We start from the raw sequence: 27,051 nt of genomic DNA, 5'->3' as shown, positions 1-27,051 counted from the left end.
ACACACACACACACACACACACACAAAATATATAAAGATATATATATATAGAGAGAGAGACAGACAGACAGAGACAGAGAGAGAGACAGAGAGACAGACAGAGACAGACAGACAGACAGAGAGACACAGAGAGAGAGACAGAGAGAGAGACAGAGAGACAGAGAGAGAGACACACAGAGAGAAAGACAGAGAGAGAGAGAGAGAGAAGAAGAGAGAGAGAGAGAGAGAGAGAGAGAGAGAGAGAGAGAGAGAGAGAGAGAGAGTGTATGTGCTAAAATTGCATCCTTTCTTCAAAATCTTGGAAAAGATCATTTTTGTGCTGACATAAAGACATAAAGAATAATTTAAAATTTTTTTCCTTTACCAAACGAACTATAAAAGGAACACTATGCAATCCATTTATTAGTAACTCTTTATAGGCAATAATTCAAGTTTTATCTTTAGCTCATAAAATATACATCACCAAGCATTTATTAAGGGTTCACTATATGTAATGTTTTGGGGAGTCACTGGGATACGAAAATAGCCTATGACCTCAAGGAGCTCATGTTTTAGGAAACAATCAACTCTCTAAACAAGTGAGGGGAAGCTAAAAAACATTCACTCAGAAAAAGGGTTATTTTTTCCACAACTCTACCCAATACTCATTGGAATTGTTATACCTTGCGGAAAAGAATTGCTTCCCTCTGAGACTAAATTCCCTCTGAGACTAAATGAGACAATAACACAATCATAGCAATTTTACAATTAAAAGAAAACTTATAATTCCTTTGATTTAAACCAAACTATGTTCTAAATGACAAATACTGACTACTTGTTTCTTGTAACCTCATTCCTATCTCTCAGGATACACAATAATAAGTGAGGGGAAGGAAGTAGCCTACAGGCCAAAGTTTGCTGGCTCCTGGTCAACCCATACCTCATAAATACCCATTTCTACAAGACATGCTACAAGCAATTATCTAGTCTCTGTGTGAGGAAGGAAGTTTTCTCTGTTATCAAATATATGTTTGCCCCTTGGCTTGTACCACCCGCTAGAGCCAAACTAAGCATATCCAACACCTGTTCCACATAACAGTCCTTCAAATACTTACATGTAGGAATCATGTCTCTTCTCTATCACCCTTGAGTTTGTTTGTTTTTCCCCTCAAGATAAATATTCCTGGATCTTTCAAATGATGCTCTTTGGGGACAGACTTGAGGTTCTTTACCAGTCAAGTCATCATTCAGTGAGCACACTTCAGTTTATCAAAAATCCTTCTTCAATTGTGCTGGTAACAGCTTATCTGACCCTTTTGGCATAGACTGGCTAAAGAATGGAACTATATCTCCATATTCTGATAAGCTATTGTTCTCTTAACCTGACTAAAATCTTATTCCTTACTTAGATATCCATATCACATTGTTGAACTACATCAATCTTGCAGGCTACTTGAATCCTCAAATTAGTCCAGCTGCTCTTTAACCATTCTGTCCCTCATCTTGTTCTCCTGAAGTCAGATGACAAAATTTCATATGATTTTACATTCAACCCAATTAAATTTCATTTCATTTGATGTATTCTAACATGTTTGGCTGCCTGGGCCCTTTGATATTTTAACTCTCATCTAGTATATTAGCAATCCTTCAAAGTTTTCAAGAAACTTAGTTCTTATCTGTTTAACTTTATGATCTTTGACCAGTAATTTACCATTTTCTTAACACTTCCTCATTTATAAAATGGGGATAATAGGCAATGCTATACAGATGACATGTGCAAAATCCTTTGAAAACTTCAAAGCATCATCTAAAGCTATTATTGTCTGCAGATATGATAAGGATATGTACTCTTTTTCCCAAGTCATTGAGCCATTGATAAAAAATGTTAAAGAGCACCTTTGACAATGTTGTCAAAAACACTGGCACAAGTTGTCCTCTATTTTAAAAACTGCTCTTCCAACAAACTGCAAGAAAAAATTCTCTCAGTGGTTATTTAAATAACTAATTTAACTTGATTTGTTTAAATAACTAATTAAATAATAAATAATATAATTTAAATTTATTTTATTACTATCAACTCCTTTACAAAATTTAGCAAATTGATCCACTATTGGATAAGAGGGTGGACAAGAAATTAGAGGAAAAAGATGTTTTTAAGTAGTCTATCTAATGGGCTATAACTTTTTCTCAGTTAGATTGAAGAGAGAAGTTGAATGACAAAAAACTCTAAATATTTGAGTAGATCTAATTTCCTCAATGTGAATATTTTCCCCAAAAATATAACCTAACTATGCTTTCTTATATTGTATCTCTTGTCTTTGCCCTCCAATGGAATTATGGCAGAATCCATCCAATATATTGTGGCCTTCCTTGCTTTACTTTGACTTTGGGAAGGTATTAGCAGGTAGACCAGTTGGGATATCTATCATTGAGTCTGCTTTCTTATTATCATAGCAGTACATAGAAATGTGCATCACGTTTTCTGACCTGATCACTTGGTTAGTGGGAACTAGGAAAGAAAGTGATATGATTGGCTTAAGCTCCTTCTTTAAGAGGAATTTCTGGAAGGATCTATCTAATTAAAGGGAGAGCCCTTAGGGTACTTCTAATTGTGATATTAGAACTTAAATGAATCTGGAAAAAAATGATCATACTTTTGGGGAAAAATATAATGCTGCTTAGATCAATCTTACATGATTAAAGATCATCCATATACAGAATGTCGCTTGACCGAAGTAACTCTAGGAATGAAAGATTTGGTACAGATATTTCCAAATTCCCACATACTCCAGATTCATCCAAAGAATTCTTAATTTGGATTGCCATAATCCAGATCTCCTGAGGTTTCCCAAACTTTTGTTTGGGCCTATATTTATTCATAATATCTCAGTCCATCTTGTTTTCAGACTGTCCTTTCAGCATAATTGTTCAACTTTATACATGGGGTACTTGGGGTTCCTGGGTGGGAAACTTTCTTTTTGTCAGATTCCTATGTAATGTAAATCTTCCTAAATTTAGATAAGGAAAACCATTTGCTTTCTGGTTCATTTTTCAAATGCCCTAATGAATTTCTAAAACTATTTCAGATTTGGGAGTTTGTTCTTATAGACAATATGAGCTTCCATGTTGAAGAGATTTCTGGGACCAAATAGAGAAAGAATGACATATAGCACAATAAAAATGCTAGTCATCATCACCCTCATCCTCATCCTCTTCAAGAGTTTTATTTCCTTGACAATGAGAATTATGATTAAAATGGAATGGTTATTAAATAAAACATCTATTTATATTTATTTTGAATTGAAAAATCTTTGTATTGATTGTTTTCCCTCATTGAAGATAAGGACTATTAGGGGCAGCTGGGTGGCGCAGTGGATAGAGCACCAGCCCTGAATTCAGGAGGACCCGAGTTCAAATCTGGTCACTAGCTATGTGACTCTGGGCAAGTCACTTAACCCCAGCCTCAGGAGAAAAAAAAAAAAAAGAAGATAAGGACTATTTTATTTTATCTTTGTAAACCAGTGTATACTACTGTGCCTGGCACATAGTAAATATTAAATGTTTTTAAATCGTATTGAATTGGATGTTCCAACATCCAAGTTTTCATTGAACTAGTACTTTTTAGTTCATAGACTTCACTGCCTGACCTAAGTATCCCCAGATAATCTTAAAGCTTAGGGAATGTTAAACAAATTTATAGGGAGAGGGTAAAAAGGAGGTATAAAAATAATTTCCTATTGTACTTCCTAAATTTCAAGAAAAAAAAGGAGATTCAAGCTAAGATCAAATCCATAATTAATTATATTTTTCAACACTCATTCCTTTAATATATCTTCTCTCTAATTCATATGTCTGTCTGTCTCTTACTTTCTGTCTCTGCCTCTCCAAAGTATCTCTATTTCTCTGTCTCTTTATTTCTCTGTATTTACCTCTTTGTATCTCACTCTGTTTTTGTTTCTCTGTCTCTCTGCCTCTCTCTTCATTTCTCTGTCTGTCTCTCTCACTCAATTTGAAAAGGTATATTCTATCACTGTTCCTTGACTTCATCTCACTTACTTAAAACTCATTTTGACAATCTTTTTACATTCTCTCTTAATGTATTATAATTTGAATTCCAATATTTATAATACTATATATTCAGAGTACTAATATCACATAGGCAAGGAATTATTATTGTTAAAATTATGGTTAAAGAATGATGCATTTTTCTTAAATAATTGGGATGATTATTGGTCAATACTTCCATATGATTTAATCATAATTCTTTTTACTTCATAATTCTTTTATCATTTTTTTTATTTTATCATATGGAATCTGTCATTTGGGGTAGAAGAATTGTTTTTATCATGTCAAACAAGGAATCTGTATGTCATAGTAGACTGGAACAATGTATTTTTGTTCATGAAAAATTAGAGAAACCTGAGAGGAAGCTTTTTTTGTCTCAATTTAGGGAAAAGGAGAATATTATTTAAAGGGTCTCAAATGTGCTCTTGCAAAGGAAAGGCAGTTTCTGTGAGGGTCAGGTTCAAGGATAAATAAGGACACTTCTGCAAAAAGAGGCAGGCTGTTCACTGTCAGATACAAATGATCCATTGAGAATGAAGAGGGAGAAGATTAAAGGGAAAAAATTTGGCCTGTCATGAAACTAAAGTAATGCATCAGACCTCCTACTGTTTAGATCCTGTATTTATGCTCTGAGGTTTAGCAGCCTTGAAGAGAGCCTCTATGGGACTCAGGGAAAGGAGAGTAGTTAATCTGTGAAAATGGGAATACCTCACAGTAAAAGAGGATTTACCTTCTTTCAAACATACAAAGAGTGGCAAAGATCATAGTTAAATTGATAGAATCTTTCTGAAAAAAATTCTCTAGGTCTTTCATTTTTCTGTACATCTAATTCTTGTTTTCATTTTGGAGTTCCCTGACTTCTACATCAAAGAAAAAGGGAAAAAAAACTAATCTAAAAACAAAACCAAGCACGGACACAGCATTCACCTCATGAAAATAAATGAGGACCACCTTACTATATTCTCTTAATGAATTCATCAATTTAGCTTACATTTCTGTTGGAAATTACTAAGTGTCAGCTATGAAAAATGTCCTTTATTTATAAAGCAAATTGCATACATTACAAACATTCGGAAAGGTAAGCCACTCTAACATACTGAATTAAACAGTACTAGAGGGTTGTCCACCATCTCTGTCAATGGGAAGTGGGCAACAAACAATTTGTACAAGTACAGCACAATCAAGGAACAGGAGAAGTTAACCCTCAATTTCAAGTCTACTTTGAAACATCATTTCTTATGTAACTAAGAAAAAACAATCATCTGAATTAATGCAATGCTTTCTTCCCAATATCTCAAAGTACTTCCCCTAAATGATCTCATCAATCCTTCTGACATTCCATGATGTAAGACGAAAAGAAATACTACAGGTATTATCACTAAGCACTTTCCTGAACAATTTCGAGAGGCCATTATGACAGCCTGGCACTGAGTTCTGTATGTGTGTAGCTAACTGGATGGATGCATAGTTAATTGATAATCATGAAGCTCTCTAACGGATACCACTGAAGCATGAGAAGAATTAGCTTTGCATTCAGGCAATACAAAATCCAAAAGCACATTCAACATTAGAGGCCATCCAATAGACCTCCCTCAGTTTACCAGACATAGAGGTCTGAAGCAACAAAGTGATTTGTATAAATACCTATATTGTGAGATTTGTAAGATGCCTAGAGATCTTAAAAGTCTCTTTCCCAAATTCTCTGTATCATAAGAGATAGAAAATGTCTCCATGAGAGTTAATTAGTTGTTTTGAGTTAAAATCTTTGTTCAAAAAGAACACACTATATTTGTAAAGCATTGATTTGGTTCTCCAGGTTTTTTCAATCATGACAGTCTCTTCATGACCTCATTTGGAGTTTTGTTGAAAGAGATACTGCAGTGGTTTGCTATTTTCTTCTCCAGTTCATTTTAAAAATGTGAAAACTGGAGCAAACAGGATTAAATGACTTACCCAAGATCACATAGCTAGTATCTGACACTAGATTCAAAATCAGGAAGATGAGTCCTCCTGTCTCCAAGAAACTACCCATTGCATTACACAGCTGCCCAAGAAGCATTGATGGGGTAGCATCATTTGGTTCGAACTCTGAAAGAATATGATTCCTCTTATGGCTCTGATGCTTACTTGTTCTTCATCTGTGAAATGAAGATAGTAATACTTCTACTATCTTCTTTATGGGAATGTTGTAAGGAAAGCCCTTTGTAAATCTAATAGAATTATATAAATGGAAACTGTATCACATTCTTATTTTCTCTTTTCAACAACTCTATAGGTATTTCTGGCAAATAATACTATTGCAATTTATCCAATGAGGGAACCCAGATTCAATACCTCACTTAACAATATGTTAAGTAACTTACCTAAACTTACATTGCATCTAAGTGGAATGGCCATGACACAGATTCAGGTTTTGTGATACTTGATTTTTTTGTTCTATATCTTATAATTTTAGAAACTTAGATATGGTTGAGAGAGAAGAACATGAAACTAAAATCATTTAACATGAATTATTTTATCATATTTTTTCTATGACAATAGCTAATTCACTGGGTTGCAAGGAATAATAGTTATCTATCATGGGGTACAAAGATAATAGAGATAGAAAGTGCACCTTGACAGCTAAAATAAGAAACCCTTTGAAGATGAGTAAGAAATAGTTAGCCAGTCTATTAACAAGAATGTATTTAATACTTTTTTTTTGCTCTGGTAATTGGAGTTAAGTGACTTGCCCAGGGTCACACAGCTAGGAAATGTTAAGCATCTGAGACCAGATTTGAATTCAGGTTCTCTTGACTTCAGGGCTGGTGCTCTATCCACTGTACTACCTAGCTACTCCTCAATACTTATTTTCTACCAAGCACTAGTGCTAAGAACTCCCTACCTCTTAGAAAAGTCTAGATCTAAAAAGAAAACAGTTCCTGCCCTTAGAAAGCTTAAATTTTACTGTAATATAGCATAATATGATGGGGGAAGAGGGAAAAGGAAAGAGTGGTGATCTTGAAGTCAGTTGAAGCAGAATTTAAATTCTGCCTGAGACACTTGCTAGCTGAGCACAACCTCAGTTTGTCTATCTGTAAAATTGGGATAATAATAGCATTTATTTCATTGAGTTCTTGTGAAAATTAAGAGTCTGTATTTACATAGTGTTTTCCAAATCTTAAAGTTCTACACACATGTTTGCTATTTATTGTCTGATATTACTAGGAGAAAGCAAGCTAAGATCAAGTCACAAAAAGTGATAGAAAATTCTAAATGGGGAGGCGTGAAGAATATGAAGAAAATTTCCCCAAAAAAGTTTCCAATCAGTGGATGACATAAGGGATGTCTCACCAATTCTCCTAAGTTGTAAAATACTCCTTAGAATTCTATATAGTATTCAGGGTCAATATAGAAACAGCCTAATGATTCCCCTCTCAACCTGGTAAATTACAGAAGGCTTCAGAATCATACCACTCAAACCAAAATATAGGATTTGACAACTTCAAGTCAATATTTATTCCAGTCCATAAACTCATTAACAGATCAAGTAAACCCTGATGCTTTCTCATCTCCAAAGAGCTCACATAGGTTAATATAAACCTACCAGGATTCAAAATACACAGAAAATGGATAACAACTCCAGATGGTTTTACAGAAGAGTAAACCGAGGCTCAGGGAGATAAATTGTTTTGCCAAAACCCCATAGGTAAGAAGGACAATAACAAATCTGATAATTAAAATCCACATTTACTGACTGCAAATACAAGGCTCTTGCCATTATGCCATGTTGACTATTATTCAATGATTCCAGAGTTGTTTAATTTTAAATAATTCTTATTACGCAGAGAAGAAGCAAGTGTAAAACTATCAATTCTAAGTGGGACTTCCTGGCTGGTTCATATAGCCAATAACCCTTGCTTGCACTGCAATCCTAGCTAATCTGCCTTCAGCAGTAACAGCTGTGCTGTGTGAAAGCCCAGCTGCATCAGCACTGTGGCCAGCAACCTCTTCTTGGCTTTGGTGCTGATGCATTTTCTGAGAAATAATTCACTATTCTTCTAGACTGACTCTACAAGTCCAGGTAAGAAAAAAAAAATAAATAAAGGGGAGGGAAATGAAAAATAAACTCAGGAAGACACAAATAGTTTTTAAATTTATTGTAACTAGTTGTGAAAGAATCAAATCCTTTGGATTACCCTGAGAATGAGCTTCCCAGCAAGAAGAACTGCTCTTAGAGTCATCATTTCTCTGAGACCTATCTCTGTTTTTTCCATCTTCCAAATATATCTTAGAATCTCAAGGAAGTTTCAGAACAACTTACTATGTGACTTTTAAAAGATAATAAGAATTCATATGATTCAGTGCTTTCATTTTACAGATGAGTAAACCTCTCAGAGAGGCAAATTATTTTGCCCAAAGTCACATAGGAACAAAAGGAACAATAACAAAACTGGAAATCAAAGGTTTACTGACTGCAAATACAGAGTTCTTGCCCTTAAATTGCCCTGATCATTAGGCCATAATTCCAAAGTTGTACCATTTCTGGCACTACCTGTTGAAAAGCCAAAAGTGTCACATCTGAATGAATACTACAAGAACAAAGCTCTTCTTATTTTCCAAAAGAAGAGCTATATTTCTAAAGAGAGGATGGAGATTGACAATGAATATGGTAAATCAGTCACAGAATCAAGTTCTCACTCCAGAAGACAAATTTGTTAGCTGATTAATCCACCATATAACAGATTTTAAAATAATATTCCCTCATTCATATGATAATAGATAAAAATGACCCAATCTCACTGCACTAAGGAATAGCTCCTTGAATATTTTGTTTTCTTTCCTTCTCTGACTCCCCGTTGTTTTTTGCTTTTTTTTCTCAAATCCCTCATCTTCATTCTCAGAGAGATTGAAATGAAAGATATAAAAATTCCCCGAAGAACAGACTCCCTAGAGGCAAACTGAATTACTATCTAGAAGTCTCAATAGAGCCTGCCTCTGCTGACAGACTTTTATCCTCAGCATAGCAAAACCTAATTCCCTACTGAACTGTACAGGTTGAGGCTCTATTCATCGAGAGAGAAACTGACCATATAAAACTAAATGGAAAATGGGCTTCCAATAACAGACTTTAATGCCAACCTATTTAACCACTATTTTGCTAGCTCTAAGATCCAGTGATTCATCTTACAATGTAATTCATAAATGATAAAAAATACCACTAATATCCATACAGTAACTAAAGAGGAACTATAGAACAACATAAAATATGCAAATGTTAAAACAGACTGTCTTTTCCATTGCAACCCTGTCATAGACTATCCTTAGTGCTACAAAACATAAGACATGACCTTTGTTCACAAAGCATAGGCTTTGTGATCCAGTCAGATAGAGAAAACTGGCACAAAATCAAAGGATAATGCAAGATTTTCTGAGCCTCAGTTCCATCAATTGGACACTGAGAATGCCTACTAGATGAACTTAAGGACTGTGACAAATTAAACCTTCTATAAATCTATAAGAATTTAATCTAAATTGAATCATCACTTATCAAATTTATAATATCATGAAATATAGGCTTGAGATTAGTATACATTGTGGCTAGAGTGCTGTACTAGGAGTTGAAACCAGCCTCAGACACTTAGTAACTGTAATCTTCTATCAAAAATTTAATAACTCATACTCAGCTTCCTCATTTATAAAATGGGGAAAATAATAGCACTTATTTTTAAAGTTGTTATGAGGATTCAATGACAACATATATAAAGTACATTACAAAATATAAAATTTTATGTAAAGCTGGTTATCATTATCATCATCAAGAGTCTGGGACTTCTTTCAGATTATCTGTATAGCATAAAGGGTAGAATTCTGGACTTGAAAATCAGTAATATCATTATTTAAATTCTACCTCTTTTATTCAATTGCAAATTGAATTTCAAAATCAATTTCCCTGAGCCTCAGTTTTTTCATGTGTAAAATGGAAATAATAATAACCCCTACCAAAAGAGGCTATTTTATGGCTCTTCTAAGGTATTGATTATATAGTGTCTTCCAAATTGTGAAGCACTAGTTAAATATGGGCTATTATCTTTTCATTAATTTCTCTGTATGGAATTCTGATTATGATATTTGGTAAGCTAATTTTTTCAAATACCTCTTTATAATATCTTACAAATTTATAAGATAATAAATGTGTTTTTAGTGTTTGAAAATATATATTTGACTAAAACTAATTAGTGAGAAGTTGTCTTCATCCCTCTCATACCCAGTTAAAGGTTTTTGTTTGTTTGTTTGGGGGTTTGAGGTTTTTTAACTTTATTTTTTTGTTTTTCCTTCATGTATCTGCAGCTTCATCCTTCAATGACTAGCCTTCTAAATTCTGGGAGATCAGCACACCTGAACTCACAGAGTTTACTGATTCCATTTCCTTTGAGCCCTTGTGCTTGGCTCTGGTCCAGCACTTATTGGCAGCCAAAACAGAGGTAGTGGGAGTTGGCAAAAAAACATGAGGTCACCATCTAGCCAAGCATCTGCTCTGGATTTCTGCCACAGGGTCCTGCCTTGATTACTGGCTGGGAAAGTTCCCAGAATGCAATGTTTAGAGGACCTGAACATGGCTTTGAACCCAGAGTATATGAGATAGCACAGCTGCAATACAATTACATTTCACTCAGATTTAAAGGATGAATGCTTTCAGTCTTATGAAGACCATTCACAACACTTTTTTGGCAAGTGTGAAACTACATGTATGATGAGGTGAAACCTCATTTGCCTCTGTAAATCACATATCTCAGCTAGTTTCAACAAAGATGTCTCCTCTGAACTTCTCTAAGCTTTCTGCACTGTATTATAGCTTGTTGACTTGATAGTTCTGTAAAATTATCCTTTTGCTTATATATATATGTATATATATACGTATATATATACATATATATATAAAATGTTTTTCCTCTCTAAGCATTTTGTAAAATCTTTGAAATCAGAAACTTTTAAATTAGGAAGAGATTCTAAAAATGATCTAATCCAATCCATTAATTTTGGAAGGAACAGAGACTTAGAGAGATAAAAATACAGAAAGGATTGTAGAGCCAGGCTTGAAAAAAAAGGTTGTCCAATACTTATTTAAGAGATTTTCACATCATACTATATCCTAGAGATAAGTAAGGATAACTTTTAGAACTGCTTCCCTTCTTTTTCTTCTCCATTTGCAAAAGAACAGTAACAACTAAAGACCTCTAGGTGAACAAAAGGTTCATGATGCACCACCATAATAATATTGTTATTCCTTCATTCTCAAAGAGGACCATGATATCAGGGAGGTAATTTCATGACATTCAAGTGAGTTGGATTTAAGTGGGGGAGGGCTGGGCAAGGTCACCTTCCTCACTTTTCTCTCCAGAGCCATCTGGGTCCAGTAGTAAGGTATATATTTAGATGATTGGAGATGGCCCTGGATGAAATGGGAGAATGTGGTTTTTTTAAGCTCTTTTTTAAAAAAGTCTTCAACAGGTCTCAGTTTTACTCAGTCCTCACATTTCAGTGATTAAGGGTAGGTAGCAATTGAGTCAAATAATTTCCTCTTTCTATCCATCATTGAATGGGTAGCTCAAAGTGTTAGGGAAACTTAGTGAGATTGCACAAATCTATGATAGTTTTCATTTCTTTTTTTTTTTTTTTTTTTTTTACAAATAGATGAGTTTTTAGAATAACCTACTAGACATTAATATATGAAAAAACCTGAGAGTCAATACTCCCCAGCAGCTAGGAACCCCAATAAATTTACCATATCGCGAATTTTCACAAATCCCTCCCATTTATAACAGATACACACAGATAATAGTGATGATTGAAAAGAACTAAAGCATACCAGGTACACAAAAGGCCCAACATGTCTGATCTAAAAAACAAAATCCATAATGCTGATCCATGGGGAAATATGTATATTTACAAAATGAGCAAAGTGATTTGTTCATTAGAAAAGTCATGTAAGAGTCTTTACAATAGAAGAAATTAAAACTGAAATTTCCCTAACACTATATCCCCTCATTAACATGGTTCTTCAATACTCCCCAAAAGTCTATAAAAAGGATAGGGTCTTTCTAGTCACCCTGTGGATCTCTTTTGTTGAGCTCTTAATTGCTGCACTCTCAGAATTTCCAAATGCAATGTCCATCTTCCCTACAGAATGGTTTCAGATATTGGGCATGGCTCCTTTGTGGTACATAAATACCATGACTAAAAACCCTAAGATTTCCTTGGAAACAAAGAGCATATTATGGCTCTGTTTCATTGTTAGGTCATAGTTTTGTTTTTCTGTTATTAACTTGCAACTTTAAATTGCCTGAAGCAATAGAAATTATAAGCACATCATGAAATATTGATAGAAATTCTATTCTAAATAACTCTGCAAACATTATTAACCACCTACTGTGTTTCAGTTACTACACTAAATACAGGTAATTAAAAAAAAAAAAAGCAAAAGATAATACCTGCTCTCAATGAACTTTTTTTTTATAGAGGATATAACCTACAAATAACTATGTTCAGACATGGTATATACAAAATAAAATTGGAGATAATCAACAAAGAAAAAGAATTAGCATGAAGGTGGGTTTAAAAAAAGTTTTCTGAAGAAAGTAGAGTTGTTGCTGGGACTGAAAGCAGTCCAGCAAGGCTGGGAGGCAGAGATGAGGAGGAAGACAAATTCAAACATTTGGAATTGCTAGTAAAAATGCCTGGAGTCAGGAGATGGTGAGTATTATGTGAGGAACAGCAAGGAGTCCAGTGACACTGTATTAGTGACACCCCCCCATGGTGAGGGTAATTTAAGGTATACAGAAACTAAAAAGAAGAATGTTTTGATGGGGTTTTAATACCATAGGATTTTATCTATTATGGAAATGTAAGGATCCAGTGGACTTTGTTGAGTAAGCATGAAGAAGCGTTACTCAGTCATTTTAGGGAGATAACTTTGGAAGCTAAGTGGAAGATGGAATGGAATAAGGGGAAACTCAAGAAGACCAAGAAGCACGATATTACAATACTTAAGATGTGAGATGCTTTGGGGTCTGTCCTGTTATGGTGGCAGCTTCAGAGGAGAGGGGAGAGACTATACAATATAGTTGATAAAGAACCACCTTTAAGATGTGGAAACTGAATGGCTGTCCACAAGTAGGACAGTGTCTGAATAAGTTATGGTATATAAATTTTATGGAGTAATATTGTTCTGTAAGAAACAATTAGCAGGATAATTTCAGAGAGGTCTAGAGAGACTTATATGAACTGATACTAAGTGAAGTGAGTAGAACCAAGAGAACAATATATACAGAACCAACAAAATCATGTTATGATCAATTATGACAGAAGTGAGATGATTTAGGAAAATTCCAATGGTCTTGTGATGAAGAGAGCCACTTGCACCCAAGAGAGGACTATGGGGAATGAGTGTGGATCACAACATAGTATTTTCACTTTTTATTGTTGTTTGGTTGCAGTTTGTTTTTGTTGTTGTTGTTGTTGTTTTTTGTCTCACTTTTGTCTCATCTGATTTTTCTTCTGCAGCATGACAATTGTGGAAATACGTATAAAACAATTACACATATATTGGACTACTTCCTATTTAGGGGAGTGGTAATAGGGAAGAGAGCAAGAAAAAAAAAGTTTGGAACACAAAGTTTTGCAAGCATTGATGTTGAAAATTATCTATGCATTTTTTAAAATAAAAAGCTCTAATTAAAAAAAAGCAAGCTTTAATACCAGCAAGACATGGATTCAAGTTTTATATTCAAAGATATTTTCTGAGGATCCTGGACAAGTCAATTAATTTCTTTGTGCTCTAGGCAACTTCTTGAAATTTTAGGTTGAAAAGAAAACATTGATGTGCATTACAAGGGGAAATTTCCTCATCAGAAATTCCTTTATGCCAAATAAAATCACAGGTTCAATTCCTATCTTTATAAAACATTTCATAAATGATGATTTTAAACCTTAACTGGAACTACTTTTCAATTATGTGTATCAATGATCTATTGTATGGTAAGTATACAGGCTCTTTACACAAATACTAATTCATCTGCATCTTAGAAAGCTATCTGAGGCTCTGGGATGTTTTGGTTTTCTTTTGGTCCCACTTAAAGAAAATCAAAAATGGGATTTAAGTCCAAGTCTCCCTGACTCAAGAAATATTCCCATTATAATACATAAACTTTCATTTGGCATAGAGACAGAGATTACATTGAAAGAGAATCTGTGATTTAATTGATATAAAATAATCCTCCATGAAAAAAATTCCTTTTACCAAACTAAGTTGGCATTTTCTTATCAGTGTATAATCTTAGAACATTATTAATGCAACTAAGAAGTTGTTACATGTGTAGGATCATATAACCAATATGTGTCAGTTAAAGTCATATTAAGCTTTTTTAATTAATCTTTTTCGATAGCTGTGGCCAAGATCAGATTATAAATATATATATATATATATATATATATATATATATATATATCTGTGTGTGTGTATGTGTGTGTGTATTTCCAATACTGTCACCTATTTTCATATCTGAAAACAAAAAAGTAATTAAACTATCTTTGATGAAGTATTTATTGTTGCTAAGATTTTTGGACAAAAATATTTGGAATAATACCAGTTATGCCTATAAAGAGCTTGCAATAGGGATAATATGACCTGTACACAAATATGCGTTATGCAAAATATGATAAAATAATGAATTGGTTCAGATGAAGTGTACTGGAAAATTTTAAGTATGGAAAAGTCACATTCTACTGAGAGGAGCTCATAAGTGCTCATGAAGGAAGAGGTTTCATTTGAATTAAATTTAAAAGGAATAAAATTATAAGAAAATATATCAGCAGGTAAAAATGAGGAGAGAATATGCTCTAATATAAGGGTAGGAGATCACCCTGTGGATAATAGAGTAAGGATAAAGATTTGTGAAGATAAAGTGAATGGAATAATTTGGAAAAAAAAATAAAATTCAGTAAGGCAGGTTAGAGTTATTTCGTAGATGCCTAGAATATCAAGTTAAGGGATTTTATTTCATCTCATAAGAAAAGGGAAATTATTGAAAGTGTTTTGCATCTAAAAGAAAGAGAAATAAGGACTATCTGACTAAAATTCAACAGTGAGAATTAGTACAGAAGGAATAAGAATCTCCTTAAAATTGAAGGTTTCAATATATGAAAACCAAAAATTCCAAAGAGGAGAAAAATGGGATAGTTGTCTGTATAGCCAGTATGGATGCACAGAGAAATTGTCAATCAACTTAGGTAATAAATCTTTGTATATATTAAATATAAGCTGAGATACATTCTAGATAGTGACTATTAAACAGCTTCGTGACCCTATAAAAATAGTGTCAAGGTGGGTAGGCTCTTAATGAACTAGAGTAGCAATTAAAACTCATGATAATAAGTCTTTTTGACATGATCGAGAAAAAGCTGAAAGTCTAAGACAAAATAAGATTGATGTTCACTATGAAATGGGTGGTGACAATGAATGTCACAATTAAGAATACTTAAATCTTGTTCTGTTTTCTCTGCCAAGACAAGAAAAAAATACCCACTAAAATATTGATGCCTAAGATAGAAACAAATGATAAATCAGTACTAATTGATCTTTAATAAGGTCAAATCATGAAACTCAGATGAATTACATCTCAAGGAACTAAAAGAATAAGAAATATCATCCTTGATCTAAAAGACTTCCCAAAAGCCTTAGTAAAGTTTTGTATTTTGATACCTTAAAATTGCACTAAGATCTTTGGGACAATCTGCATTTAGTTTTGACTAATTTTTAAAAGATATTACAAGACCATCATTCCACTATATCAGTGAATTTGACTTCAATTTCTGATGAAATGTTTTAATATATTAGTAAAGTGATTGTGAAAAAAATATTTAGAAAAAGAAAATAAGGAACTGTAAGAAGCCATAATGGCAAATCAGAAATGGCTAACATCACCCCCAACCACAGAACATCACCTACTTGAAGAAGGACTCCTGACTTAAAAAGAATAGTTGGTTAAAAAAAGAATAGGCATTAGTTAGAAGTAGATTTAGAGTAGCACTTTATATTATATACCACAATAAGTTTCAAAATTATATCCTATTTGGATGTAAGAGGTTATATCCCAAAAAAATAAATAAATAAATAGAAGAGAATGTATGGGAATACCTTTTCTGACTAGGAAATGCAAAAAATCCTCGACCAAACAAGGGGCAGTGTAAATCATTAAAAAAAAAACATCTTAAAAGGAAAACACATGAAAAATGAAGAAAAATAGCATTAAAATATCAGCTGTCATTTAGAAAAGACTTTTCAAAGGAAGTGCAAACAACTAAGAATTTTTTTTGAAATATTATGCAAGTCTTTAATTGTAAGAGAAATAAAAAATAAAACAACTGTGAGGTTCCACTTCACATTCAGAAAATGATAAAGAAAGAAAAATGAAAAGTAGTCTAATATTGAAAGTGTTGTGGAAAGTCAGGCACCTAAACTCATTGAGGGTATGTGAATTGATTCAACCATTCAGCAAAATTAATTTGGAATTATGAAGGAAAAGTAAACAGATTGTTTCTTTTGACTCATAATTTTACTGACTCTTTTGACTCATAATTATAACCCAAGATCAAGGTCAAACAATAATGCTACATTCAAATAAATATTACAACATATTCACAGCAGCATTTTTGTAATGATAAAGAAATGTAGTGGGCATCCATTAATGAGGAATGGTTAAAGGAAATGGGATACATCAATTTAATAGAAGAAATAGGAAATACAGATATGATCAATTCAGAAAGACATGGGGAGACTTGTATGGACTAATTAAAAATTTAAATAAGCATATCCAGAAGAAACAATATATGAAATGACTAGAAAAAATTTTAATTACAAAAATTAAATAAATGCTGTGTAATCATAAAAGCAAATCTTGGCTCCTAAAGATATATGAGATAATATACTATTATCCTTTCCCTGGAAAAATTGTAGACTTTGGATGTAGAATTATTTGTATGCCCTCAAAGTAGTTGCTATGTAGGAAGGTTTTGATTTTTTTTAATAAAGGAAAAATCACTGGGTAATATCAAAAGAGAGAGTAAAGGAATATATCCAGAAATGATATCCAAAAAGCCTGCATGTTTTTTAGCAATAATAGGTCACAGCAGACTTCCTTTTCAATGGAGTTATTAGTTGGACAAATAATGGTAATCCTCTAAGGAGAGTTTACCAGGATTGTAGTAATGTATTTGATAAATTTTACATGATCTCTGTGAAGATAAAGATGAAAAGATGGGGATTCAAGGATAGTCAATCAGCCAGGAGCATTTATTAAGCACTTACTATATACAAGAAATTGCTAAGTACTAGGATTATAAAGACAAAGTTAGTCCCTACTCTCCAAAGGTTTATATTCTAAAGAGAGAGAAAATATACAAAGAATGATGTGCATAAAGGTGATAAGCATGAAAAAGGAAGGTAATCCCAGAAGGAGGCACAGCAATGTTTATATGTAACGGTTTACATGGCAGTGACCAAAGAGCAATCATTAATTATTTGATCTCTGCTTCAAAGTTTCTCTCTAGGAGAATACTCCAAGAATCTGTTTTTTTTTCTTTCTAGTCTGTTTTACATTTATATCATTAAATTTAACAAAGATGTATAGAGGATTCTTATCAAATTTGTACCTGACCTGAGACTGGGAGAAATAAACAAGACACAAGTATCCAAAAATATCTTAACACCCTCACATGGGAATAAATCTAAAAACCTGAATTAATTTAATGTATTATTCTTTTCATGTTTTGATTTTATATAGCCAATATTTTGCATAGTGTTTATCATATTGTGTTTAATCATTTTTTTATTCATTAATTCACTTCATAGGGATACATGTAAAAACTTAGATTTGTGTTAAAAACAAGATTTCATAATTACATGATGGAGCACTTGTGGTTAGGCAGTAGTTCATCTGAAAAAAGATGTAAGAGCCTGGAGTAGTATTAGTGGATTGTAAATTCAATAATGGATTCAGTAACTCTATCCACTGAGCCTATAGTCAGGAAAACCTTTGTTCAAATCTGACCTCAGACACTCATGGTGTGACCCTGGGAGAAACACTTAATCTTTGTTTACTTTAATCCACTGGAGCAGGAAATGACAAAGCATCTCCGTATCTTTGACAAGAAACCCCACCTGGGTATTATGATCCATGGGTCACAAAGAGTCAGACACAACTGAATGACTGAATAACAAATTCAACATGTCAACAATGTTGTATAACAGTAAAGAAAACTAAAGCAATTTTAGGCTTCATTGAGACAGATAAAATATCCAGGACTAGGAGAGTTGTGGTCTCTTTTGAGTGCTAGTTTCATCAAATGACCAGGTATTTTAAGGTATTTTAAGAAGGACATCGATAGGCTGGAGACCATCTTGAGTAGGATAATTGGGATAGGTGAACTCCAGATCATGAACTATTTCATTGGTTTAATGAATTGGACAGCTCACAAGAAGAGAAGATTGTGACTGCCTATGATTGCTGTCTGAAAGTAGATGAAGTGATATCATATGTAAGAGGGATCAAAAAACAGAAGGCAAAATTCTGATTAATGAGATAAAGCTTTAAGTTTAATTGGTATAAAATATTTCTAAAAATTAGAACTTTTCCAAAAACAAATTGGGTACATAGAAGAAGGAGGATTTGCCTTCTAGTTTGATTTCTGGGGCAAAGGCTAAATGACTACTGGATAGTTGATTCCTCTTGACATATGAGTTCCATTAAATGGTCTCTGTGGCCCCTGAAGCTCTATGATTCAGTTTGTAAACAAAGATTGAAATTGTACTGAGTAGACTAAATTGGAGAAGGCCCTTACAATAAAAGATTCAACATAGTATTCCTCATAGTGCATCCAGCACATATCTTCTGCCATAGAAACTCTACTACACTATAAGCTCTTTGGGAAAAAGATGATTTCATCTAGTTTTAAAACTAACTTTTCTCCTGATAGCACCTTCACAGAATGCTTGGAACATAGCAAATTCTCAACCAAAAATTTTTCAGTGAATTCTCCAGAACTCATTACGATTTCTTCTTTTAAATTTTAAAAGTACCATGGTTATGGAAAAATGTGGTGAAAAATATTCACCATAGCAAGCTATTCCATATGATCTCTTGTGCCTAAAATAACACCACCACTAATCAATAAGTGTCCATATTTCTCAGAACAGACTTCTCTGAATTTAACTAGATTGGTCCTTGACCAATAGTTACACAGTCCATCACTGGGCATGGAATCAAAGTATTTCCACCATAGGAGAACCTTCCACAGACTAGGTTTTTAGCATTGCTTTCAAGAAGACTTACTCACCTTCATCCCATGATAAGGCCTTGGAGGAGAACTGTAGCAGAGATTCTTAAGAAAGAACATAGTTGAAAGGTTGGTCTATAGACCAGATTATTGCCAAACTATCCCTCTATAATAATACCCAGGAAAAGCAAAACAAAATTGATTTATTTGTTTATATCTATACAAAAAGGCAGTATATTTGTCTCATACTGGGTATCTTTTTATTTATTTTTGTTTTTTGCTGAAGCAATTGGGGTGGAGTGAGTTGCCCAAGGTCACACAGCTAAGAAGTGCTAAGTGTCTGAGGTCAAATTTGAACTCAGGTCCACCTGACTTCAAGGCTGGTACTCTATCCACTCTGCTACCTAGCTGCCCCCATACTGCTTATCTTAAGTACATTGGCTGCTTCTTTCCCCTGAGTATGTCTTCACCTTGGGATTGAATAGATTTTTGATGAATATTTTCATGGTACTGACAAATTATTAAAAGTCTGAGCCAGGCTGTTTATTTTCTTTCCAGCTTATTCTTTGTTCTATCCCATCTATGTATCAAATATTGTTTTTCAGTCATTTTTTAGTAATGTCCAACTTTTTTTAAATCCCATTTGGGGTTTTCTTGAAGATATTGAAATGCTTTGCCATTTCATTTTCCAGATCATTTTGTAGATGAGAAATTAAAGCAAACAGAGCTAAATGACTTATCCATGATCACCTAGCCAGAAAGTGTCTGAGGCTCAATTTGAACTCAGGAAAATGAGTCTTCCTAACATCAAGGCCTGCACTCTATCTACTGTGCCCCTTTGCTTCCCTAGTGCATTAAGTATATACTCCTATTTTGCTACATACTTGTCCAAAAACCAACAAACCAACCCCACCCTTTCCTGCCCCAGTTTTTACCTTTCTTTTATTATTTTCCATCATTAGAATATGAGGTCTTTGAGAGTAGCCACCATCTTGTTTTCTTGGTTTTTGTATCTAAATAGTACCAAAACATAGTAAATGTTTAATAAATGTTTTATAAGAAGAAAAAAGAAGGGGGAAAGGATTGGTTTAGCACCTACGAGGTGCCAAGAACTATGATAAATAAATCTCATTTTACTTTATGATCACATTTCAAGACCACTCCTAATTTTTCATCCCTTTCTTTTCTGTATATTAGGAGGCATCTTGTTTTCCACAATTATGGCCCAGCAAGCAAGATGTACCTGGACTTGGCATAACAACAGTCCTTTATGGTCACCTTCTGGATGAACTCTGCTGCCCCTAAATCACAGAAATTACTGAAATCAGCCCCAGAGTGCTCCCTGACCTTGAGCAAACACCTACAGAAACCATATTCTGGTCATGAAGCCCTGCTAGTAATAATTTTTTTCACTAAGAAAACTTGCCTCATTATTAGTAGTCATGGCTTCACTACTCAGTTTTCTAGCCACAATATGTCCCAAAGCTTAGTCTTACTGCTTTCCATCTCCTTGGCCTTAGAGGACCAGAACATGTGTCTATTTCCCCTCCTCCAAGAAAATTAAGAAGGATTTTCTGCCTCTAACCTCCACAAGCACTTTGGTAATTTATTTCATTTTTCAAAACTGACAATTGGTATAAAGTTTTTGCTATTATCTTTGTGTTTTTTTGGTCAGAGTTGACAATTGGTGTAATAACTTCTATGTTTCTTTGCTTTATTTGATTTTATTTTTCAGAATTGACAGTTTACATATAACCTCTGAGAAGTCTTTGATATTTTCAGAAAATGTTATTATTATCCTTATTTTTGTCAAAGAAACTGAGGAAGACAGAAGTGACTTGTTCAGGTTCACATAGATATTAACTATCTGGGGTCAGAACCAAATAAGTCTCCTGTCTCCAAGCTCTGGTTATTATTCTTAGAGGCACTTAAGTGCCTCTATCTAACTGTCTGTCTGTCTACTTGGCTGCCTATCCTGGATTTGGGATTTAATTGGGCTATAGAATTCATATTCAAAAAAATGTCCCTGTTCCAATACAAAGAAGTCCCTTCTCTGGAACTTTTAGTCTCAGTTGCCTATAGAGTCCTGAGTAAGATTTTAACTGACATGTCTAATGTCCCACCATCAATGTGCATCAAAGGTGAGATTTCAACCTGCTATTCCTGACTCTGAGTCCAATTCTCAATTTTCTACAGCATGCTACCTTTTATACATTGGTACTTACATTCAATCTCTCAAAAAAAAAAATATATATATATGGGAACATTTTTCAAATATACTTACTACCTCTTAGCCCAAACAAGATGGTTGTTTTTATCATATGTGTCATCTATTTACAAACAAAGAGATGCCTTAAAGAATGGGAAGCCTAACTAAATGATACCACGTACACACACTAGTTCTAAGTCTCTATAACCTCACTTACCTCCAAAAAAATCCCCAGGCTGCCAAACCTTGGCCAATAATCCAAAGAAAATCATTGACAATCTGTCATCTGTCCCAGGAAGAGGTCACATCCATTCTCATCTTCTTCACAGTGCAAGTCTAACAGATAACATTTTTGTTCTGATCCTATAAAAGCACAGATGAGAGGGCTCAGATGAGTCAAAACCTCAGGACCTCAAAGAGTGTCACTTTCATAACAGATAGAACATGGAGTATTAACGTTCCTCAATAAATCTTCACAGTAGCAAATTCTTATAGATCATAGAGGTCAATCTCTCTCTCTCCCAACTTGTGCTCAAAATGAAAGCTATCTTATATCTTACTTATTGTGTTGGACCTTCAGCTTTATGGTTCACATTTTAGACAATCAAATGTATTATGCCAGGAAGCGCCGGGCTTAGGTATTAGCATACTCTTTATAGTTCACATCCTACCTTCAGTCACAATTGATAATGAGACATAGATGTCTTTCATCTATGCACATTTCAATACTATGATTCAATTTCATTCACTTGTCATTTTCTGCTCCAGAGACACCCTGAGGTGGATTAGCAGAGATTTATATGTCAGAACTGAGCTATATGCACAAGGATGCATGCGAAAGTCAGGTACAGTTCTTCCCTGCACTATACTTCCTTGGTAGGAGAGCTAGGAACCCTTCCATTTCAATTCTACTAGAATCATTTCCTATTTTAAGAACATCAGTCTATTAATGCACACTCATTTATTAAGTTTCAACTATGTGCCAGGCACTAGGTAAATCACTAAAGGTGAAAAAGACAAAAATAAATTATTCCCTACCTTCAGGGAACTTTTACATTGCATCAGATAAGATAATTTTTACATGTAGAATGTATATGTATGGATATTTGTGGCTATGTTTAGTAATTTGTCTGCAAATTATACTTTTAGATGCCTCTAGGACTAGGAAGTGAAATTATTTGCCCATAGTCACACAGCTAGCTACCATATGGCAAAAAATAAGCCTTCAGTTCAGTTCTCCCTGATTAGGAGGCCAGCTCCCTATCCATTATACAATACTGTCTCTTATGTCAAATATATAGAAAATAAACCCAAGATAATTGGAGGAGGAATTAATTAGTAGCTTATGCATCAGGAAAACTTTCATGAATAAGGTGGTATTTAAGCCGACCTTTGAGAGAATCTAAATTCAAAATTAAGATTAGAAAAAAAGATCTATAATAATCAAGGAACATGTTATTTTGATCCATAAAATTTACTATTGTTAGTGTGTTGTTTTGCGTATTCATACATGCACATGTGTATCTATCTAACAATCTATCTATCTATATATACACACACACCCATACACATACACTAACATATATAGATATATAGATATTAATATATTAAAGGCCAGATTTAGAAAAAATGCCTGATGTCATGTACTCATAGGATCATTGACTTAGAGATAATTTAGCCTAAATTACTCTTTGTCAATGAGTAAACTGAATCAGTCACCAAAAGTTAACTGATTAGCACAAATTCAGAGAAGTAATTTTTAATATGCACACATGTATCTACATCTATATCTATCTATCTATCTATCTGTATGTATATATACATATATATATATACATATATATACATATATATATAAAACCTACATATATAGATAGTGATATAACAAAGGCCATAGATTTAGAAAGATGCCTGATGTCATCTACTCATAGTATCATTGACTTAGAGATAATTTAGCATAAGTCCCTCTCTTTGTTGATGAGTAAACTGAGTCAGTCACCAAAGGTTAGCTGACTACCACAAATTCAGAGAAGTAAATTTAGTATAATATGTATTTCAACCCTCGGTTCTCCACTCCTAAGTTCATCTTCACCACACAGGGTATAAATCAGAATGCAGAATGAGAAAAGACATTTCCCAAAACATTTCTTCTGAATACAGAAGAATGGAACTTTGTAATATACTCTACTTAAAACTGATGTCCTTTTCACAAAGAATCACCTAAGGTACTCTTACCCCCCAATAAAATACATGTTTCTAATATTATATTCTGACAGTTTGAAAAGTACAGTGCTTCAGGGCTCTCTAATTCTCTTGGTGTCAGTTTGGGTGAGTTAGTCAGTCACAAGTTAATGCCACATAAGTATGACATCAGGAAATGGGAATTTCATGAGTTCAAATATATTATATTGCTTTCAGAGTTCAAAAGCCTTTTTTTTTTATCAAACTAACATTGATTTATAGAAAGAAAATGCGCATTGAAAATAACATGTGTGAGTATGAAAAGTTAATTCTAACAGAAAAAGGAGCAATAGCATAAGTCAGAAAGATGCCAAATGGAGAATAGCCTGGAACTGCAGTTATGCCCATCTGGCCCAATGTCAGCCCCATTCAGAACCTGGTGTGCTGATTCAAAATGAAAGTAAGTATCTGAAACAAATAAGTGAATATATTTTTTCCTAAATGTTCTCTGACACAATCTGTTATGCCTCTTGGGCTGCCTCATAGAATATACCAATGTGACAGCACCAAGTAAACTGACATGTCAGATGTGACACAAAGCCACAGAGCATACAAGAAAAGCTTCACATATAGAATCATCTTCTGCCTGTAGCAGACATTTAGTCATTCAGGATTGTGATCTCTCATTTACATGGCATGGTTGCCTGGTATGGCCCCAGAAAAGAATGTCTGTTGCCTTTCCCATCGTGAAATCCATGCTTTCTTGTGGAATGTTTTATAATCTAGTTTATAATATTTTCAATAAAGATTTGCATTCTTTTGATTAATGTTTTATTGATTTTTTTTAATCCCTATAACTTCCCCATGGCTCCTCCTGACCATTTGAATGAATCATTTTTAAACCATTTACTAAATACTAAGTGACAACAAATGATAATGATGATGATAATAACTAGCGTTTATGTAGTAGTATAAAGTTGGCAAAGTTGCATATGTATAATACGTAGAGGAATACATAAATATATGAATACACACACACACACATAGCTCATTTGTTCTGTACTGTTCAATTTCAATGCTATTATTAGCCCCATTTAGAAGATCACATAATAGAAGCTGAGTTAGGATAAGTCATTTGCCCATAGTCACAAATCTAGTAGTGAGTGTCTAAGGCAAGATTTTAACTCAAATCTTCTTGGCTCCAACCATACCACACTACTTTGTAACATAGACGAACATTTCAACATGTGTACATCAATATATTAATCACGTCAAACATTAGATATCACCTTTTACACTTAAAATCTACTACCTTTCTCTCATCGGGTAGGAGATACAATTTATAAAAATCTTCTGACATGACTGTGAATCACTATATTGATCAAAGTTCTGAAGTTTATCAGTCTTGTTTTCTTTTTTTAAATCATTTTTTATTTATTTAAAACTAAATACAAAATTAAAAAAAATAGTAAAAGACAGTAAAGGGAAAAAAAGAAAGAAACCAAACTAAAACACTGTCATGTGCTAGCAGTACATCAAGTAGTATTCAAAATATGTAACAATAAATGTCCATTTCAAGAAAGACAATATGATAGAAGAGATTATATATCCATGAGTGTCCATCTTTTCTTTGCTTCCTTGTAGGTTATCATTTTGTTTTCTGCTATGCTCTTTTTACTTTATTTTTTTCCGCCATTCATTTCCTAACATCCCCATGTAGTTATGTGTGGATAGATATAGATATAGATAGATTTACATATACACATAGACAAATACATATGCATTTATGCTTATGTAGACAAGCATGTAAAGCAATATTAATATGGATGACATATGATTTCTCTCCTGATTGAAGCTTTAAGTTTGACTTTGTCTGAGACCAGGGATTACTAGACATATTTTTTTTTCTATTAAATTCTACTCCTGATCCTTATTGTAATCTTTGTGCATATCTCTTATTTCCTGCTATCTTATTTTCCTCCAATCCCTGTTAATCCTTCTTCTTTAATTCTACTCCTTAATTTACCTTGCTATTACTTAAGCTCCCTATGAATCTCTCCTTGATCTTCTTTCCCCTGCCTTTCCTTCCCTCTTTATCCATTCCATTAACATACAGACTTTATCCCACTCCCACCCCATCTATCCCTATTAATCCCTTTCCCACTAATCTACACACCTTGTCCCATTGGCATAAATATACATACTTACTCCATCTTATTCTTTTCCCTCCCCCTTCATTTCTCCATCTTATCCTTTTCCCTCCCTACTTATTTCTTTATAGATTTTAAAGGATGCCATACCTTTCTTGGTATATGTGTGTGTATGTGCGTGTGTGTGTAAAACATCCCTATTTAACCCATTCCTGATGTGAGTAAAATTTCAGAACTACCAGCATACCTCTCCCTTCTAATGCCTCTGTGTTCATTCTTCCTCTGAACCTCATTTGAATAGCACAGTTACTATTTTTACCTTCTCCTAGATAATTTTGCTTTTTAGAATCAGAAAATACGTAGTTAAGCCCAATCCTTTTTTTTAAATTTACCTAATTACTGATGTTAATAATAATCATATGTTATACATTCCCATGTAAAAAAAAAAAAATATATATATATATATATATATATATATATATATATATATATATATATATATATATAAACAATTTGTCCCTGTTGAATCCCTTGAAACTAATCTTTGGTATTGGCTCTTACACATTAATTTTCTGTTAAGTTCATGTTTCTTTAAAACAAAGTCCTGAAAATCTGAAAGTTTGTTGAATCTTCAAAATGGTTAGTTTTTCTAGATATGATATTTTGGCTGCAGGATTAATTCTTTTCATTATTGATATAAATTATTCCAGGACCTGCGGTCTTTTGTTGTAGCTACTGATAAATCCTGTATAATTCTAACCATAGCTCCAGCATATTTGAATTGGTTTTGTTTGTTTTTTGTAGAATTGTCTCTTTGATATGGGGATTTTGAAATCTGGTAATAATATTCCTATGTGCTTTCCATAGTAGGATCTCTTTGAGGTGGTGATCAGTGGTTTGTTTTTTGTTTTTGTTTTTGTTTTTGTTTTTTACTTTCTCCTCATGTTCTATCACTGCAGAACAATTTGCTCTGATTATTTCTTGCACTATTGTGTCCAGTCTTTTATTGGTCACAGCTTTCAAGTAGTCCAATTCTTTTTATATTTTCTTTTCTTTAGCTATAAAATTGTTTTCCTATAAAATGCTTTACCTTCTGTTCTATTTTTCATGCTTCATATTTTGCTTTGTTATATCTTGGTTTCAAAGCTTCACTGG

General features: G+C 33.5%; 1 long non-coding RNA gene across 3 annotated transcripts in view; it reads right to left on the bottom strand.

Annotated features, from left to right (window-relative positions):
- LOC141560254 (uncharacterized) overlaps positions 1 to 27,051 on the bottom strand; it is a 186,205-nt gene that overhangs the window by 77,956 nt on the left and 81,198 nt on the right. For all 3 annotated transcript variants that reach the window (XR_012487676.1, XR_012487678.1, XR_012487677.1), the window contains exons 2-3: positions 21,783 to 21,928; positions 20,292 to 20,369 (exon numbers count right to left, since the gene is read on the bottom strand). This is a non-coding gene — a long non-coding RNA (uncharacterized LOC141560254). The remainder of the gene's footprint in view (positions 1 to 20,291; positions 20,370 to 21,782; positions 21,929 to 27,051) is intronic.

The sequence above is a fragment of the Sminthopsis crassicaudata genome, chromosome 3 (genome assembly GCF_048593235.1).
Source record: "Sminthopsis crassicaudata isolate SCR6 chromosome 3, ASM4859323v1, whole genome shotgun sequence".
Classification (NCBI taxonomy): domain Eukaryota; kingdom Metazoa; phylum Chordata; class Mammalia; order Dasyuromorphia; family Dasyuridae; genus Sminthopsis; species Sminthopsis crassicaudata.
Note: the sequence above shows the minus strand (reverse complement) of the source record. Positions and strands in the feature narration are given on the sequence as shown.